Raw genomic sequence first — 13,893 nt, 5'->3', positions numbered from 1 at the left:
ACCAGCAGGCCATAAATCATAATTTTTCAAGGACATGTATGATGCCCTTCTTTATGTTTAATAAAAGGTGTATTGGAGTGTCGGTTCCTTGTAATTTTTGGCAGCCCTTTCACTTAGTGCATAGGCTTTATGAGTGTAGGAGTACCACCACACCTGAAGAATTGTACCACAATGTGAATAAAGCCCTCCTTTATGTGATATAAAGGGTGTATCAGAGTGCCTCTTCCTTGTAATTTTTGAAGCATTTGCATTTTATATACGTAAATATATAGGAAAGAATGTTTCCTAACAATTTTTCCTCTAAAATAGATTTTATCTTCGGTTTTGTGCTTTTCATTGTCTGTCTATAAAATTGGTGCACTACTCAAACAACATTGTTTCTAGAAGCGACCTGGGAGTCCAAGATGCATCCAAACATCCTCCCCATGCTGTTTCTGAACCATTTCAGTGGTGTTTCCATCAATTTCTGACCTTTTCATGGGAACCAGACACCCTCCCCTCTTCAGAGCAGGGGGTGCCTGGTTTAATGCTCGGGTTCTCCAATTATGATTGAGTGCTCGGTAAAGCTTTGGTGCTCGATTGTCACTAGAAACGAGCAGTGTATAATGCTTTGAAAAGAGGAAGTAAGTCAGCATCAGAGGAAATATGGACAATCCCAATACATTAGTAGGTTCCTTTTATTAACTGTCTCTACATGATAAATGCCACTTGCTGAAATGAAACAACCCCTTTAACCCCTTCAAGCAACATCACGTACATGTACGTGGGGGAATGTGGTGCCTCACAGCATCCCCACGTGCATGTACGTGATCGGCTTTCTGTGTCAGCGCAGGGAGCGAAGCGCTGAAGCTTCAGTGAAGCCGGCGTGCTGGGGTTGCTAGGCAACCAGAGAAGCCGGCAGGAACTGTATAGGAGCTCTGACCCGCCCGCGATCGCTGTGATTGGTCCATTACTGCAGAGGGACCAATCGCAGCGCATCGGGGCAGGTAAGGGGGGGTTAGGGAGGGACTATGTGCTTCTCCTTCTCTGATCGCCCCAATTCCTGTCAGGGAAGCGATCAGAGAAGGAGATAGTGTGAAAATCTTTCCGACCTATGACGAGTATACTCGTCATGGAGCACTGCTACTTAGCGCGCCATGATGAGTATACACGTCATGGCATTTAACTGTCACCATGTCTGTAGACATGGTGACAGCGCTGAGATCCCGGCTGTTACACACAGCCAGGCACCTTGGGTCAATGCCGAGGGGGGTCCTGTGACCCCCCCTATCGGCGATCGCTGCAAACCGCAGGTCAATTCAGACCTGCGGTTTGTAGCGCTTTCTGCAGTTTCTGATCAGAAACTTTAGTATGTCCAAAATAAAGCTTTTTCACCCCCTCTGCACCCCTGAATGATATTATGTGGGCGGGTGGTGCAGGGGGGGTCACAGGCGGTGCGGGAGATGCGGTAAGGTGCAGGAGGCGGGGGGTGCGGCAGGCGGGATCGCAATCCCCCGCCCGCCTCCCCTTGAATGATCGTTGGCGTCTAGTGGGTATACCAGGGTGCCAGCACATTGCTGGCACCCTGGTATAAACGGCTGACATCTGCGATGCAATGTCAGCCGTTTAACCCTTTCCATACAGCGGTCCGTACGGACCGCTGTATGGAAAAGGTTAACAGCGCAAAGAGCTCCCTCCCTCTCCCCTCGGGGGGCTGCTGTGCCTTTGCAGCCCCCCGATGGGAGAGAGCCCCCAGAGAGCCCCCCTCAGCCCTGTGCTTACCCTTCCCCGTCTGCGCAGTTCTGACCAGTACTGAGCAGACGGGGAAGGTTCCCATGGCAACAGGACGCCTCTCAGGCGTTCTGCTGTCCATGGTGCTGAACAGATCTGTGCTAAAAGGCATAGATCTGTTCAGACAAGTGTAAAATACAGTACAGTACAATATGTATTGTACTGTACTGTATTATACAGATATCAGACCCACTGGATCTTCAAGAACCAAGTGGGTCAGGGTCAAAAAAAAAGTTTAAAAAAAGTGAAAAAAGTAAAGTTTCAAAAAAACACATTTATCACTGAATAAAAAATAAATAAAAAAATACACTACACATATTAGGTATTGCCGCGTCCGTAACGACCTGATCTATAAAACGGTCATGTTACTTTCCCAGCACGGTTAACGCCATAAAAATAAAAAAATAAAAACTATGAGGAAATTTAAATTTTGCCCACCTTGCTTCCCAAAAAAGGTAATAAAAGTGATCAAAAAAGTTGCATGTACGCCAAAAAAGTACCAATCAAACCGTCACCTCATCCCTCAAAAAATGAGCCCTTACATGAGACAATGGCCCGAAAAATAAAAAAACTATCGGTCTCAGACTATGGAGACACTAAAACATGTTTTTTTTTTGTTTCAAAAATGATATTATTGTGTAAAACCCTGATAAATTATAAAAAGGTAGACATATTAGGTTTTTCCATGTCCGCAAGAACCTGATCTATAAAAATACCACATGACCTAACCCCTCAGGTGAACACTGTAAAAAAAAAAAAAAAACGGTGTCAAAAAAGCTATTTTTTTGTTACCTTACATCACAAAAAGTGGAATAGCAAGCGATCAAAAAGTCATATGCACCCCAAAATAGTACCAATCTAACCGTAATCTCATCCCGCAAAAATGATACCCAACTTGGGACAATCGCCAAAAAACTGAAAAAACTATGGCTCTCAGACTATGGAGACACTAAAACATGTTTTTTTTTGTGTCAAAAATGATATTATTGTGTAAAACCTAAATAATAAAAAAAGTATACATATTAGGTATCGTCACGTCCGTAAGAACCTGCTCTATAAAAATAGCACATGATCTAACCTGTCAGATGAACATTGTAAATAATAAAAAATAAAAACAGTGCCAAAACAGCTATTTTTTTGGCAAATTTTCCATTTTAATTCATTTTTTCCCATAACAAAGCAAGGGTTAACAGCCAAACAAAACTCAATATTTATTGCCCTGATTCTTTAGTTTATAGAAATGCCCCATATGTGGTCGTAAACTGCTGTATGGCCACACGGCAGGGCGCAGAAGGAAAGGAGCGCCATATGGTTTTTGGAAGGCAGTTTTTGCTGGACTGGTTTTTTGACACCATGTCCCATTTGAAGCCCCCCCCCAATGCACCCCTAGAGTATAAACTCCAAAAAATGACCCCATTTTGGAAACTACACCCCTCAAGGTATTCAAAACTGATTTTACAAACTTTGTTAACCCTTTAAGTGTTCCACAAGAGTTAATGGCAAATGGAGATGAAATTTCTGAATTTCTATTTTTTGTTACTTTGCCTCACAAAAAGTGTAATATAGAGCAACCAAAAATCATATGTACCCTAAAATAGTACCAACAAAACTGCCACCTTATCCCTTAGTTTCCAAAATGGGGCCACTTTTTTGGAGTTTCTAACCTAGGGGTGCATCAGGGGGCTTTAAATGAGACATGGTGTCTAAAAACAATCCAGCAAAATCTGCCTTCCAGAAACCATATGGTATTCCTTTCCTTCTGCGCCCTGCCGTGTGCCCGTACAGCAGTTTACGACCACATATGGGGTGTTTCTGTAAACTACAGAATCAGGGCGATAAATAAAGAGTTTTGTTTGGCTGTTAATCCTTGCTTTATTACTGGAAAAAAATATTAAAATGGAAAATCTGCCGAAAAAGTGAAATTTTGAAATTTAATCTCTATTTTCCATTAATTCTTGTGGAACACCTAAAGGGTTAACAATGTTTGTAAAATCAGTTTTGAATACCTTGAGGGGTGTAGTTTCTTAGATGGGGTCACTTTTATGGAGTTTCTACTCTAGAGGTGCATCAGGGGGGCTTCAAATGGGACATGGTGTCAAAAAAAACAGTCCTGCAATATCTGCCTTCCAAAAACCGTATGGCATTCCTTTCCTTCTGCGCCCTGCCGTGTGCCCGTACAGCAGTTTACGACCACATATGGGGTGTTTCTGTAAACTACAGAATCAGGGCCATAAATAATGAGTTTTGTTTGGCTGTTAACCCTAGCTTTGTTACTGGAAAAAAATGGATTAAAATTGTAAATTTGCAAAAAAATTGAAATTCTGAAATTTCATCTCCATTTGCAAATAACTCTTGTGGAACACATAAATGGTTAACAAAGTTTGTAAAATCAGTTTTGAATACCTTGAAGTAGACATATGGTGAATGTAAAGTAATAACTATTTTTGGAGGTATTACTATGTATTATAGAAGTAGAGAAATTGAAACTTGGAAATTTTCAAATTTTTCCAAATTTCCAAATTTTTGGTAAATTTGGTATTTTTTTATAAAAAAATATGAAATTTTTTGACTCCATTTTACCAGTGTCATGAAGTACAATATGTGACAAAAAAACAATCTCAGAACGGCCTGGATAAGTAAAAGCGTTTTAAAGTTATTCACACATAAACTGACACTGGTCAGATTTGCAAAAAATAGCCTGGTCCTTAAGGTGAGAAATGGCTTGGTCCTAAAAGGGTTAAGGATGAAAAAATTTATTCTACCAACTAGGAATTTCCCAAAAAGTTTTGATTGACGCCAAATAGCAGAGATAGAGTTGTCTGGTTGAACCCTTTATTATGGAGAGGACTTAATATGCATAATATTGCTGCTAAGTATTGTAGGCCAGGCAATTTCCCATTGGGTTTCTGGGAAAGATATTAAATTTAGCTTTCCTAAGCTTATCTGATGCTAGAAGATTTTAGAAATGATAATTTGCATACATTTTCAAATAAATCTTTGTTTACCCTACAATAGTCATCACGTACATTAACTGGTCTCCATAATATAAATAGTACCCACCCGGAGGGTGGGTGAGCTGTTTCTATCTGATTTACTTTGGTAAAGGGCTTTTGACCTGAAAGAGCTAGTTGCAGATATGAAGTCTGGCTTAGCTATTTTTCTAGATTTGCTACATAAGCATGTTTAAAAGGCTGGAAGGCACCCCTGACAATCATTGTGGGAAGATAATGCAGCACTCATAAAAGTGCTTTGTTCCCTCCTGCTCGCATTGTAGCAGCTCCACTGTTCTAATTCCTTCCTATTCAACTGAAGATAAGTCATCAGTATAGCAAAAGCAAACAACCCCTTTAAGGATGAGCAATTCCACTTTAGGATTAATTTCTAATGAACCAGAGAAAGTAATATTCAACTAAAAGTGAGACAAGAGAACTAGAACATCCCATCAAGTTTACACATCTCTCAAGGAAACATAGAAGCTAATTCTCTTTCTAGAAGGGCAAGAGAACCATTATTTCTCAGGAGAAAATTGGCAAACCTGAAATGAACTCAATCTTGAAAGGTTCATTCATCTCTAGTGTGAATACAAAAATGTCCATAATTATGGTCTGGAGTGTCCACTCTTACCATATCTCTTATTTGGTTATGAACGTCATAATGCAATATTGTGTCATACTAGCAATACACTATAGGTATGCTCTCTTTTCTGGTGTTTCACCTTTATGATTATAGCAAAAAGGCATGATAAAAGTGCTGGGAAAAAAAACAATAATAATAAAATAAATAAAAAATGAAAATGCATGCCTTTTTTTAGTAGAAAAAAAAATTCGCAAAAATACTTGTGAAGGAAGCTAGGAAGGTGAGCAATGTTGGACATTAGCAAGTTACATAAATCTTCTTTTACAAGTTTGCCATGGTCCACAACTATACTTTTATTAGATAGATAGATAGATAGATAGATAGATAGAAAGATAGATAGATTTAAAAATGCTCTGTATGAGCTGAAATGTTTTACATATATTAGTATATTTTACTATATAAGTATATAGCTTTTCTATACTGAATTTTTTGAGTGCTGTTATCTTCTGGTATTTTTTGAAGATCAAAGAGGATGAAAAATTGGAGTGTTGCTGTTTTTTGTTTTTTAGATAGATAGGCAGACAGACAGATAAATAATATTACAAGTTGTATATTTCAGGAAAAAAAAAGAACATGACCTGTCATAATACCAGTGAATGGAATTATGTTTGATCAAATAGTGTACATGTATTTCATTTGATGTTTTATCCATGGTTTTATGAGTATATTAATAATAGCACCACAATCAGTAAACACGTATGAATCTCTTTAAATTAGAATTATTTGATTTCTTTTGGGACACAACGTGCACTTAGTAACATCCTGTTCCTTGAATTCAGTAGAGTACATGATGTCTTATATTCGCAGTTTATTTGCTCAATATTCTACAACACTGTTCATTATTTGACATTTTATCCATTTTCTGAACAAAGTTTGACAAACTTGTGCATCTTCAAAATATAATTGAAATTGCCCTTGTATTTGATTTGGAAATAGTTTGTTGTAAAGCCAAGAATAAGAATCATGTTCTACATTAAACTGCCTATGTGTTTGACTTTGTCTCCTATATGTTCCAAGGCACTTTTTATTAAGAAAAAACATTAAATAAAACATCCTGCAAAATATGAAAAATAAATGCACAGATGTGCATGGCCACATTTAAAGAAAACCTAAACCTAATAGCACTCACATAGCGCTAAATAAAAAGGTTATACATAGGCTAAAACCCCATCTTCATATGATAAATAACTATAGGTTTGATCAAAACACATGTGAGCCCACCTACCGCGGAAAGGTGACCTAAGGCTAGGCAGGAACCTACTCTATTTAATACCTATCTAATGTTGTTGGTTTTTAGACTCAGGATACTAAAATCGGCACAAAAACTGTGTTGCTACTTGTTACCTCTGTGTACATGAGAGGAAGAGCAAACTCAGCAATATGTATCACCTCATCAAAAGCAGCCTGTGGAATAAGTGGGATAATAGGAGTACATTCAGAATTGGAGTCGGCCACACCTCCACAGAGAGGTGCAGTATATTCAGAAAGTCTTTAGACTCTTGCTTTTTACACATAAAGTTTCAAAAACAAATTCACAGTTTCCCCATCTCTATGGACTGAATACTCCATAATGGCAAAATAAAAACAGAAGGTTTTAAATATTTTCTAATTTATTGAAAAGGAAAAACCAAAACCTTTCTTTGAGATATATATATATATATATATATATATATATATATATATATATTCAGAACATTTACTGAGTACTTAGTTAAAACTCCTTTGAAAGCGATTACAGCCTTCAGTCTTCTTGGGAATAATGATATAAAGTTTGCATACCTGGATTTGGGGATTTTCTAACATTATTTTCTGCAGATCAACTCAGATTAAATGGGGACCACTGGTGTACAGTCTTTTTCAAGTCTCTCCAGAGATGTTCGATTGGGTTCAAGGGCTCTGGCTGGTCCACTCAAGGTCATTCACAAAGTTGTCCCTAAGCCACTACTGTTGAATACCATTGTTTATTCCTCCCTGACCATGGTGACTTACAGTACTGTTGTATGGGTCTGATTTTTGTTCATGAACCCATTGTCATCTGTGGTCCGGCATTCACTGGGGAAGTGGAGCAGGGTGGATGGTTGCGGAGTATACCCGCTTTCTTATACTACCAGACTCCACACTCAGTCAAGAGTTTTAATATTGAGGCTTTGCCTGGGATACATAGTGCAAATGCGCCCCTCCCATATGTTTTGTTTTAATATGATCGCTCAATAAAGTGTTGTTTTGTTTTTAGTATCCTTCCAGGCAGTGATACATTTTTCTAATAGGATATCTATCAGATTATTTGTTTTCACTTTGGTCAACACTAATTAAAATACAGAACATTGTGCAATTACATCAACAGTAAAGATGTTGTAGATTAACAGATTACTTTCTTTTAAAAAGAACCTGCATCTATCAGCTGCCCTACAGACATACCTTACTCATATATATTCTGTAATGCACAGTACATATTCGGTGCTACTATAGGATGGTATGTGCCATGATATGCTCTATATATCACTACTGGGCTTTATTCTGGTTGTCCACATCTCAGTTTAGGGTTCTGTATGTAGTTTGGGTGCGCGTTGTCTCACTATAGGACAATATATGTAATGATAAGGCTTCAGATATCACTATAGGATAATACATAAATTGATGGCACTCCATATTTGACGATAGAGCCTCATAAAAGGGTTGGGGAACTCTGGCCCATTGCCTTAAAGGGTGTTCCATTGTACTTTTGCATTGGCAAAACACATTTTTTCTTATTTATGCACTTAATATACACTTAGAATAGTTGTTTTATGGAGAAAGACATGCAGTAGTTATTGAAGTAGTAAACCACATTTTTAAAATTCTCTTTGGTGCTGCCTATTGTGATTCACTTTCCCATTAAATGGATGGCAATGATACAAAAATGCACCAGAAACAATATTGTCATGTTATCCACCCCAGGAGAATTGTAAAATACTTAGTGTTATAGTTTAGTTTATTGACTATAAGATGGTTTTAGTAGAATTTGTAGCCAGGTTTGTTATTATAAGCACAAGTCATTATAAAATATAATTGTGCTTTGATAACTGAAATTAAAACCGTATCTGCTTAAATTGCTGTCATTTCCACAGTTATTCTGGGACTTCTATATGGTTGTACTAGCTTGAAGAAACATATTTTCAGTTTATTTGTGCTGCACTATATATGAAAACAAACTGTTTTAAATAAATAGTTATTTGTTCTTCTCTGCTTTTGCATAGAAACCATAGATTGTGTGCTATATAAACAGCAGCTAATCATACAAAGCCATCAAAGGGAAATCCAAAGTATTGAGTGCAATGGTAGCTCTAAAAAGCAATCCTCTAAGGCCACCATGGTGGCCACCAAGAAGGGTATCTCATATATTAACAGAGTTTGCTTTCAGGGCCATTTACATTGCTGAGATGGCTCTAAAGCAGGGATATTAACAGATCTTATAGGGCCCCATAGTATTAGCACTCTGCCCCTGCTGTAGTCAGTTAAAAGGCACTGCAGTATGCAAAGAACAATGCCTCAGATTTGTGATGAATTTATATTTTTAAGCAGACAAAATGTTAATAAAAATATTATATTAAAAATTCAGCATTGGTCTTACCCACTTTATCCAACTACTATGCCAGTAAAGTGGAACAAATGCTTTATAAATATGGCACTCATTCTGATCATCCTTTTTCTCAATGTATTCACTGACTACAACTGGTATAAATGCAATGATAAGTCTCGTGCTTCGGATCTATTAGAAAGCTCGCTGGCTACAGCCACTACTACCACCATGCATAGCAATTTATGTAGTTACCATTGACTGAAATAGAAGCTCTAAGCATCTGTTTGCACTAAGTTCCCTCTAGAGGTGGCTACATGCAAATGCAGCATTTTCACATCAGAAAGAGAAAAAGGAGCTCGGTGCTGGGTCCCCTTTAACCTCCCCCCCCCCACCGGGCTCGGTAGCAGTCTGCAGTGGTCTGTCTCCATTGAAGCCATTGCTCTCAGGATCCTCAAAAACAGTTCCGGCTTCACTGATACCCAAGGGTCCTTTTAAATGAGCTCAGTAAAAGCTATAATAAGTTAATTGGTGCTTGCTCTACCCATTAAACATGTGGTTTGTTTTAAACTTTTTTTTTTCATTTTTCATATCATATAAGGGTCAGTACTATTAAGCAAATTCCAAAGGTATATCTTTTTATGCTTTTCTACTTTCGCACAATATATTTTTTTTATTTTTTAAATATTCGCGTTGATATATTGAAAGACCCATATGTTTATTTTTCTGTTGATATCATTATGTGATGGCTTGTTTTTGTTTTTCAGTTTTATATAGGAATAAAACGTGGTTAAACAGAAGCAACAAAAAATATTTGCTGCTTTTAAAAAAAAGCAGAATGCATAAAAATAGTTATTTCAATCTATGCTATTCCTTTAACTCACCTTAAAACATTAATGATGACTCTTTTCTAGGTGCTCCTTAAAAATCCTTGAGGTTTCATTGAAATTAAAATCTTGGCTTCTTGCTCCATCCCTCTAAACATTTGGTATCAAGAGTCTAAAGGCCATATTACACGGGCAGATTATTGTTAAGATGACCGCGAACGTTTCCCTCCCGACAATTATCTGCTCTATCTGCCCATGTAATAGGGTCTTAAGAGCACCTCCAAGTTTTTGAATTACCTATAAAAAGACATTTTATCATCTCATGGGAACCTGACTTCAATATTTCCCTTAACTATAAGGAAATACTACAAATTTACTTTCTCCCACAGCCAGTCATCTAGCCAAAATTCAGGAACATTCATGAGAAGACTGGGGTTAAATTATTCCTGGAAGTGTCTATGAAAATGTGGAGCCTGTTTGAATGTCTTTTAGCGCTAATTGACTTTCTGGTCTGAGATTGTATTTATCATGCTAAAATATCTGTTCTAATGTGTGTGGTTCCTAAGCTGATTATGCTCCTCCTTAATTTTTGCTTATGTTTCATGTCTATGTATGCTCTTCCATATGATGTCATCATCAGCAGAAACAGTGATACTACTTAAAAGTAACCAATCATCTCTGCTACAGGTAGCTCAATAGCTTAAAAAAAAATCTGATCATATTTTTTGTTTGGAGGCGTTATCATTTTGATAGATTCACACCCATCATCATTTAAAAAAAATATGGAAGCCTTGGGTCTATTTTTAGTCTAGTTCAGTGCATTTAAAAATAGTTGGATTGAAGTACCACTTGTTCTCCAAAAACAGCCACAAAAACTGTGGCTTTCTTCCTCAAAAATATGAAGCAAAAATAAACTGCAAAGAAACCACCCCAAAAGTTTGCTTTTTTTCCTCTGAAAGCATCAAAAAAAGAAAAATTAAAACCACAAGAATTTTGCCATTTTTTTCCACCATTGATGTTCCCTCATAGTATAAATAATGTGATTATTTTATTGCATGGATCATTATGGACAGGGGGATGACAATTATTTATGGTTTTGGTCTTTATTTTAACATAAATAACAGTGTTTCTGGAATGTTTTTCAGACCCTTTTTTTCTTTTTTACTTGTGATTCTCTAATCGCTCATATAATACATTGCAATACTCCTGTGTTATTTGTACTTATGTATTCTGTATTATTTCAGTTACAGTAAACCTGACATAATGCCTATCAGGCTCTACCAAGGTATCCATACATGTCAGACAAGGAGGCCATTGTTAGGCCCCAGGCTGTCAGGGTAGCCCTTTGGTATTCTGTGATAGCATCTCCAATGGGGTGAAAGAGAAAGCCTCCTCCATCTCTCTAACTACGCAAATGCATTGACTGCAGCATTTAAGATGTTAAATGGCTGGAAGTGGCTCACCTATGTTGTATTTAATCTAACAAACTATAGTTTATCTATTTGTGCAGCCAAACAAAATGTTCTCCATTAAATGCGATATGACAAAAATTCCAATAGAAAACACAAAACAATTTTTATAATTTTTTTTTAACATAAAGAATACAAAAATCCAATTTTCTGTTTCACCGTGCTGCTATTTATGTGCCTGTTACGACAGGATAGATAATTAAACTATTGCCATTGTATTCCAATTATTTTGCTGCACTCATACAGTCTGGGGATTCTGTCAGTAACAACAAACAGAGATGAAAAGATGGCAGCAAATTGCTACATGGCTAACAAAATACAATGGGAAAGCATTTGAAAAAATAATGACCATACCTTCTCAATGTGACAAGGGCATTTTGCCATAGTCATTTGGTGTAAGGCCAGTATCGAACTGTACAACGCAGCACGAGTTTGCAGTTTATGTTACTAATAACAATTATGCTAGTTACCAGTAAATCTCCAGTATGACATCAGTGTAAGTAATATTCTGAGTTATGTAAAGCATTCTACGAGACTAGATTTGTGCTGCATATTAAATCTTGGCCAAACGTGTCAATTATAGACTTAGTTGAATAATTACGACGTGAGGTTTGTTTTGGACAGGTCATCTTGTTATGTTGCTCTGATTATCGTCTATTGCAATTTATGGGCACTTATCCCGCTGCATCCGATGTGACATTACACCAGCAGGCAACGATCAAAGAGCTTGCTAGCAACAGGAATGAGCAATGCACTAATAATTCACAAACCCATAACAATTGAATTACAGTCTGAGAAATTGTCTAATACTATATATAGAATACACATGTTGGCGGATCATTTAAGTAACCACTAGAGCCAATAATGGATTAACTGAGCCCAAATAGAAAAAAGGAAAGCGCTTCCTCAGTTTTGAAGAATAGACAGAAATTGTGGTACTTTCCAAAAATATCTGAAGCGCCCGCCACTGGCAAAGACCAAGGCAGGATATCAGGAGCCACATGGCACACAAAAAGAGCTGAACGTCAATACTTGACCACAAGACCACAAAGGGATCATTACCTCAAAATATCCACAACTTATTACACTCCTTTATTAATGAGATTTTTTGTTTGGCTTTCACTTACACTACTTTCTTAAAAGCAAATCTGATTGCAATGATACCATGTTTGCCCATGATGACTTTATAAGAAGGGCCACAGCAGAGCAGTAGAGGTGCTAGTGTAGTCATGGGCCCAGGTTAATGAGACCAAACAAGGGTGTCTTAAAAAAGTCACTGCATAGGACATGCATGGTTGCACATGTACTGAATGAATAAGCTCTATTTAATAGGCAACAATGTGCAAATATGGGGCCCATTCAGTTCAGGGATCCCCAGTGATTCATTTTTCCCCATAGGCACCCACCAAATTTAGTATGTTATTGAAATGGCAGATAAAGGTCACTTTATTCCCTCTTCCAAAGCCCACAAGAGATTCCCAGAGTACACAGTTGGTGGGCACTATGATTTTTGTACTGCATTATGATCATATTAGCATTCCCACAAAGGATATTATGAGAAGATGAAATATAGGACATGCAAGGCAGCTCAGCAGCCCTCACCATATGTATGGGGCCCGATTTTTTAAATGGTGGACCTGCATTCACGGGTGTAGAAAAACATATGCTTATGGGAGCTGTATTGGTACCGTCATTGGTTTCCTCATAGCCTTCAAGAAGAAAATACTGTGTGACTTATAAATGAAGGAAAGAGCGTAGCAAATGTTAATTTGACCCTTAACACATTAAATACACAGATGCAGAAAATTGTAAAAGGTGTCAATTGATTCTTAAAGGGGTTGTCCGAGTTATGTAAGAAAAAAAAATCTGATATTAGCAATATATACATAAGATGAGCAAGTTTTAGGCACAAAAAAAAAGAAAAAAATAGATTTACTAATTTACCAAGTTATGTTCTGGTCCTTTGTTGACATGCAGTTGCGGAGCTGTGGGGAAGTGTAATTACAATCTCTGAGGTTTTCCTCATAAATGTTTGTGGGTGTCAACAAAGATTGACTTTCCCCTCCCCCTACTCTGCAAAGGGAGTGAATAAAACTGCTGCCCTGTCTTCCATCTGACTGTTGGGATACTCATGTGGTATGTGTGGGACTACAAGTTCCAGCTATGCAGTACAATGGCATTGCTAATACACACATGATCTTCCCCTACCTGTTCTTGTGAAATGCTCTGCAGACACTTCTTCAGAGCCTGCAGAAGAATACAGAGGAGAGAACTCCTCCAGTCTTTGTCAGTTTTGTGTCTGCAGGGGGATTTATCTCCTCAGTGTCTGGAGAAGACAAAACCCTGCAGCTGCTCAGTACTGTGCCGCATTTGATAGTGGTAAAACTTTGCTGAAGAATTCAATAGGAGGGGAGACACAGGGCAGCCAGCTCAGCCAGCAGATTGGGCAGTGCAGGGGGCATGGCCAGCAGATCGGGCAGTGCAGGGGGTGTGGCTTGTTGTTCCAATCAGGAAAGCAGTGATGTTCTTTGCACACTGTCAGACTTGCTCCTCCTACTCCCTCAGGCTTGTGCACGGAATGTCATCAGAGCAGGGAATGAAGCTGACATCACAGGTCATGTGACCCTCAGCTAAC

At 37.9% G+C, this 13,893-nt stretch overlaps 1 protein-coding gene across 1 annotated transcript in view; it reads left to right on the top strand.

The window, feature by feature from the left end:
* Nucleotides 1–13,893, top strand: part of PCDH15 (protocadherin related 15) — a 1,608,479-nt gene that overhangs the window by 898,435 nt on the left and 696,151 nt on the right. The window lies entirely within an intron of this gene.

Source organism: Bufo bufo, chromosome 6, assembly GCF_905171765.1.
Source record: "Bufo bufo chromosome 6, aBufBuf1.1, whole genome shotgun sequence".
In the NCBI taxonomy this organism is placed as follows: domain Eukaryota; kingdom Metazoa; phylum Chordata; class Amphibia; order Anura; family Bufonidae; genus Bufo; species Bufo bufo.
The sequence above is the reverse complement of the archived record's forward strand: the minus strand, read 5'-3'. Positions and strand labels throughout refer to the sequence as shown.